The sequence below is a fragment of the Salmo salar genome, chromosome ssa03 (genome assembly GCF_905237065.1).
Source record: "Salmo salar chromosome ssa03, Ssal_v3.1, whole genome shotgun sequence".
In the NCBI taxonomy this organism is placed as follows: domain Eukaryota; kingdom Metazoa; phylum Chordata; class Actinopteri; order Salmoniformes; family Salmonidae; genus Salmo; species Salmo salar.
Window position 1 is genome coordinate 99,564,405 of NC_059444.1, and position 7,500 is coordinate 99,571,904.

At 45.6% G+C, this 7,500-nt stretch overlaps 1 protein-coding gene across 2 annotated transcripts in view; it reads right to left on the bottom strand.

Moving 5' to 3' along the window:
- emp2 (epithelial membrane protein 2) overlaps positions 1-7,500 on the bottom strand; it is a 37,549-nt gene that overhangs the window by 10,997 nt on the left and 19,052 nt on the right.

Sequence of the window (7,500 nt, forward strand, 5' to 3'; positions counted from 1 at the left end):
AGAGAGAGAGAGAGAGACCGAGAAAGAGACCGAGAGAAAGAGAGAGAGAGAGAGAGAGAGATTATATTAGTTCACACTTCAATAATCGAGCAGGAAACTCCTTGTGTGAACGACAACAGGATTTACATTCCTGTGCTGCAGTAGACGGATCTGTTGTGAAAGCTGTCCAGTACCACGCATGGATAATAACCTCTATGGGTTAATACTGCCCCCCCAACAGGTTAATAACCTCTATGGGTTAATACTGCCCCCCCAACAGGTTAATAACCTCTATGGGTTAATACTGCCCCCCCAACAGGTTAATAACCTCTATGGGTTAATACTGCCCCCCAACAGGTTAATAACCTCTATGGGTTAATACTGCCCCCCCAACAGGTTAATAACCTCTATGGGTTAATACTGCCCCCCAACAGGTTAATAACCTCTATGGGTTAATACTGCCCCCCCAACAGGTTAATAACCTCTATGGGTTAATACTGCCCCCCCAACAGGTTAATAACCTCTATGGGTTAATACTGCCCCCCCAACAGGTTAATAACCTCTATGGGTTAATACTGCCCCCCAACAGGTTAATAACCTCTATGGGTTAATACTGCCCCCCAACAGGTTAATAACCTCTATGGGTTAATACTGCCCCCCAACAGGTTAATAACCTCTATGGGTTAATACTGCCCCCCAACAGGTTAATAACCTCTATGGGTTAATACTGCCCCCCAACAGGTTAATAACCTCTATGGGTTAATACTGCCCCCCCAACAGGTTAATAACCTCTATGGGTTAATACTGCCCCCCCCAACAGGTTAATAACCTCTATGGGTTAATACTGCCCCCCCAACAGGTTAATAACCTCTATGGGTTAATACTGCCCCCCCAACAGGTTAATAACCTCTATGGGTTAATACTGCCCCCCCAACAGGTTAATAACCTCTATGGGTTAATACTGCCCCCCCAACAGGTTAATAACCTCTATGGGTTAATACTGCCCCCCCCAACAGGTTAATAACCTCTATGGGTTAATACTGCCCCCCCAACAGGTTAATAACCTCTATGGGTTAATACTGCCCCCAACAGGTTAATAACCTCTATGGGTTAATACTGCCCCCCAACAGGTTAATAACCTCTATGGGTTAATACTGCCCCCCAACAGGTTAATAACCTCTATGGGTTAATACTGCCCCCCCAACAGGTTAATAACCTCTATGGGTTAATACTGCCCCCCAACAGGTTAATAACCTCTATGGGTTAATACTGCCCCCCAACAGGTTAATAACCTCTATGGGTTAATACTGCCCCCCCCAACAGGTTAATAACCTCTATGGGTTAATACTGCCCCCCCAACAGGTTAATAACCTCTATGGGTTAATACTGCCCCCCAACAGGTTAATAACCTCTATGGGTTAATACTGCCCCCCCAACAGGTTAATACGCCCCCCAACAGGTTAATAACCTCTATGGGTTAATACTGCCCCCCAACAGGTTAATAACCTCTATGGGTTAATACTGCCCCCCAACAGGTTAATAACCTCTGTGGGTTAATACTGCCCCCCAACAGGTTAATAACCTCTATGGGTTAATACTGCCCCCCAACAGGTTAATAACCTCTATGGGTTAATACTGCCCCCCCAACAGGTTAATAACCTCTATGGGTTAATACTGCCCCCCAACAGGTTAATAACCTCTATGGGTTAATACTGCCCCCCCAACAGGTTAATAACCTCTATGGGTTAATACTGCCCCCCCAACAGGTTAATAACCTCTATGGGTTAATACTGCCCCCCAACAGGTTAATAACCTCTATGGGTTAATACTGCCCCCCCAACAGGTTAATAACCTCTATGGGTTAATACTGCCCCCCCAACAGGTTAATAACCTCTATGGGTTAATACTGCCCCCCCAACAGGTTAATAACCTCTGTGGGTTAATACTGCCCCCCCCAACAGGTTAATAACCTCTATGGGTTAATACTGCCCCCCCAACAGGTTAATAACCTCTATGGGTTAATACTGCCCCCCAACAGGTTAATAACCTCTATGGGTTAATACTGCCCCCCCAACAGGTTAATAACCTCTATGGGTTAATACTGCCCCCCAACAGGTTAATAACCTCTATGGGTTAATACTGCCCCCCAACAGGTTAATAACCTCTATGGGTTAATACTGCCCCCCAACAGGTTAATAACCTCTATGGGTTAATACTGCCCCCCCAACAGGTTAATAACCTCTATGGGTTAATACTGCCCCCCCCAACAGGTTAATAACCTCTATGGGTTAATACTGCCCCCAACAGGTTAATAACCTCTATGGGTTAATACTGCCCCCCCAACAGGTTAATAACCTCTATGGGTTAATACTGCCCCCCCAACAGGTTAATAACCTCTATGGGTTAATACTGCCTTCAACAGGTTAATAACCTCTATGGGTTAATACTGCCCCCCCCAACAGGTTAATAACCTCTATGGGTTAATACTGCCCCCCCCAACAGGTTAATAACCTCTATGGGTTAATACTGCCCCCCAACAGGTTAATAACCTCTATGGGTTAATACTGCCCCCCAACAGGTTAATAACCTCTATGGGTTAATACTGCCCCCCCAACAGGTTAATAACCTCTATGGGTTAATACTGCCCCCCCAACAGGTTAATAACCTCTATGGGTTAATACTGCCCCCCCAACAGGTTAATAACCTCTATGGGTTAATACTGCCCCCCAACAGGTTAATAACCTCTATGGGTTAATACTGCCCCCCCAACAGGTTAATAACCTCTATGGGTTAATACTGCCCCCCCAACAGGTTAATAACCTCTGTGGGTTAATACTGCCCCCCAACAGGTTAATAACCTCTATGGGTTAATACTGCCCCCAACAGGTTAATAACCTCTATGGGTTAATACTGCCCCCCCAACAGGTTAATAACCTCTATGGGTTAATACTGCCCCCCCAACAGGTTAATAACCTCTATGGGTTAATACTGCCCCCCCCAACAGGTTAATAACCTCTATGGGTTAATACTGCCCCCCAACAGGTTAATAACCTCTATGGGTTAATACTGCCCCCCAACAGGTTAATAACCTCTATGGGTTAATACTGCCCCCCCAACAGGTTAATAACCTCTATGGGTTAATACTGCCCCCCCAACAGGTTAATAACCTCTATGGGTTAATACTGCCCCCCCAACAGGTTAATAACCTCTATGGGTTAATACTGCCCCCCCCAACAGGTTAATAACCTCTATGGGTTAATACTGCCCCCCCAACAGGTTAATAACCTCTATGGGTTAATACTGCCCCCCAACAGGTTAATAACCTCTATGGGTTAATACTGCCCCCCAACAGGTTAATAACCTCTATGGGTTAATACTGCCCCCCAACAGGTTAATAACCTCTATGGGTTAATACTGCCCCCCAACAGGTTAATAACCTCTATGGGTTAATACTGCCCCCCCAACAGGTTAATAACCTCTATGGGTTAATACTGCCCCCCCCAACAGGTTAATAACCTCTATGGGTTAATACTGCCCCCCCAACAGGTTAATAACCTCTATGGGTTAATACTGCCCCCCAACAGGTTAATAACCTCTATGGGTTAATACTGCCCCCCCAACAGGTTAATAACCTCTATGGGTTAATACTGCCCCCCCAACAGGTTAATAACCTCTATGGGTTAATACTGCCCCCCAACAGGTTAATAACCTCTATGGGTTAATACTGCCCCCCCAACAGGTTAATAACCTCTATGGGTTAATACTGCCCCCCAACAGGTTAATAACCTCTATGGGTTAATACTGCCCCCCCCAACAGGTTAATAACCTCTATGGGTTAATACTGCCCTCCAACAGGTTAATAACCTCTATGGGTTAATACTGCCCCCCAACAGGTTAATAACCTCTATGGGTTAATACTGCCCCCCAACAGGTTAATAACCTCTATGGGTTAATACTGCCCCCCAACAGGTTAATAACCTCTATGGGTTAATACTGCCCCCCCCAACAGGTTAATAACCTCTATGGGTTAATACTGCCCCCCAACAGGTTAATAACCTCTATGGGTTAATACTGCCCCCAACAGGTTAATAACCTCTATGGGTTAATACTGCCCCCCCAACAGGTTAATAACCTCTATGGGTTAATACTGCCCCCCAACAGGTTAATAACCTCTATGGGTTAATACTGCCCCCCCAACAGGTTAATAACCTCTATGGGTTAATACTGCCCCCCCCAACAGGTTAATAACCTCTATGGGTTAATACTGCCCCCCAACAGGTTAATAACCTCTGTGGGTTAATACTGCCCCCCCAACAGGTTAATAACCTCTAGTGGGTTAATACTCTGCCCCCCAACAGGTTAATAACCTCTATGGGTTAATACCCCTCAACAGGTTAATAACCTCTATGGGTTAATACTGCCCCCCAACAGGTTAATAACCTCTATGGGTTAATACTGCCCCCCCCAACAGGTTAATAACCTCTATGGGTTAATACGCCCCCCAACAGGTTAATAACCTCTATGGGTTAATACTGCCCCCCAACAGGTTAATAACCTCTATGGGTTAATACTGCCCCCCCCAACAGGTTAATAACCTCTATGGGTTAATACTGCCCCCCCAACAGGTTAATAACCTCTATGGGTTAATACTGCCCCCCCAACAGGTTAATAACCTCTGGGTTAATGCCCCCAACAGGTTAATAACCTCTGGGGTTTACTGCCCCCCCAACAGGTTAATAACCTCTATGGGTTAATACTGCCCCCAACAGGTTAATAACCTCTATGGGTTAATACTGCCCCCCAACAGGTTAATAACCTCTATGGGTTAATACTGCCCCCCCAACAGGTTAATAACCTCTATGGGTTAATACTGCCCCCCCAACAGGTTAATAACCTCTATGGGTTAATACTGCCCCCCAACAGGTTAATAACCTCTATGGGTTAATACTGCCCCCCCAACAGGTTAATAACCTCTATGGGTTAATACTGCCCCCAACAGGTTAATAACCTCTATGGGTTAATACTGCCCCCCAACAGGTTAATAACCTCTATGGGTTAATACTGCCCCCCAACAGGTTAATAACCTCTATGGGTTAATACTGCCCCCCAACAGGTTAATAACCTCTATGGGTTAATACTGCCCCCCAACAGGTTAATAACCTCTATGGGTTAATACTGCCCCCCAACAGGTTAATAACCTCTATGGGTTAATACTGCCCCCAACAGGTTAATAACCTCTGTGGGTTAATACTGCCCCCCCAACAGGTTAATAACCTCTATGGGTTAATACTGCCCCCCAACAGGTTAATAACCTCTATGGGTTAATACTGCCCCCCAACAGGTTAATAACCTCTATGGGTTAATACTGCCCCCCCAACAGGTTAATAACCTCTATGGGTTAATACTGCCCCCCCAACAGGTTAATAACCTCTATGGGTTAATACTGCCCCCCAACAGGTTAATAACCTCTATGGGTTAATACTGCCCCCCAACAGGTTAATAACCTCTATGGGTTAATACTGCCCCCCAACAGGTTAATAACCTCTATGGGTTAATACTGCCCCCAACAGGTTAATAACCTCTATGGGTTAATACTGCCCCCCCAACAGGTTAATAACCTCTATGGGTTAATACTGCCCCCCCAACAGGTTAATAACCTCTATGGGTTAATACTGCCCCCCAACAGGTTAATAACCTCTATGGGTTAATACTGCCCCCCCAACAGGTTAATAACCTCTATGGGTTAATACTGCCCCCCAACAGGTTAATAACCTCTATGGGTTAATACTGCCCCCAACAGGTTAATAACCTCTGTGGGTTAATACTGCCCCCCCAACAGGTTAATAACCTCTATGGGTTAATACTGCCCCCCCAACAGGTTAATAACCTCTATGGGTTAATACTGCCCCCCCCAACAGGTTAATAACCTCTATGGGTTAATACTGCCCCCCCAACAGGTTAATAACCTCTATGGGTTAATACTGCCCCCCCAACAGGTTAATAACCTCTATGGGTTAATACTCCCTCCAACAGGTTAATAACCTCTATGGGTTAATACTGCCCCCCCAACAGGTTAATAACCTCTATGGGTTAATACTGCCCCCCAACAGGTTAATAACCTCTATGGGTTAATACTGCCCCCCCAACAGGTTAATAACCTCTATGGGTTAATACTGCCCCCCCAACAGGTTAATAACCTCTATGGGTTAATACTGCCCCCAACAGGTTAATAACCTCTATGGGTTAATACTGCCCCCCCAACAGGTTAATAACCTCTATGGGTTAATACTGCCCCCCCAACAGGTTAATAACCTCTATGGGTTAATACTGCCCCCCAACAGGTTAATAACCTCTATGGGTTAATACTGCCCCCCCAACAGGTTAATAACCTCTGTGGGTTAATACTGCCCCCCAACAGGTTAATAACCTCTATGGGTTAATACTGCCCCCCAACAGGTTAATAACCTCTATGGGTTAATACTGCCCCCCCAACAGGTTAATAACCTCTATGGGTTAATACTGCCCCCCAACAGGTTAATAACCTCTATGGGTTAATACTGCCCCCCCAACAGGTTAATAACCTCTATGGGTTAATACTGCCCCCCCAACAGGTTAATAACCTCTATGGGTTAATACTGCCCCCCCAACAGGTTAATAACCTCTATGGGTTAATACTGCCCCCCAACAGGTTAATAACCTCTATGGGTTAATACTGCCCCCCCCAACAGGTTAATAACCTCTATGGGTTAATACTGCCCCCCCAACAGGTTAATAACCTCTATGGGTTAATACTGCCCCCCCAACAGGTTAATAACCTCTATGGGTTAATACTGCCCCCCAACAGGTTAATAACCTCTATGGGTTAATACTGCCCCCCAACAGGTTAATAACCTCTATGGGTTAATACTGCCCCCCAACAGGTTAATAACCTCTATGGGTTAATACTGCCCCCCAACAGGTTAATAACCTCTATGGGTTAATACTGCCCCCCAACAGGTTAATAACCTCTATGGGTTAATACTGCCCCCCAACAGGTTAATAACCTCTATGGGTTAATACTGCCCCCCCAACAGGTTAATAACCTCTATGGGTTAATACTGCCCCCCCAACAGGTTAATAACCTCTATGGGTTAATACTGCCCCCCAACAGGTTAATAACCTCTATGGGTTAATACTGCCCCCAACAGGTTAATAACCTCTATGGGTTAATACTGCCCCCCAACAGGTTAATAACCTCTATGGGTTAATACTGCCCCCCCAACAGGTTAATAACCTCTATGGGTTAATACTGCCCCCCAACAGGTTAATAACCTCTATGGGTTAATACTGCCCCCCCAACAGGTTAATAACCTCTATGGGTTAATACTGCCCCCCAACAGGTTAATAACCTCTATGGGTTAATACTGCCCCCCAACAGGTTAATAACCTCTGTGGGTTAATACTGCCCCCCCAACAGGTTAATAACCTCTATGGGTTAATACTGCCCCCCCAACAGGTTAATAACCTCTATGGGTTAATACT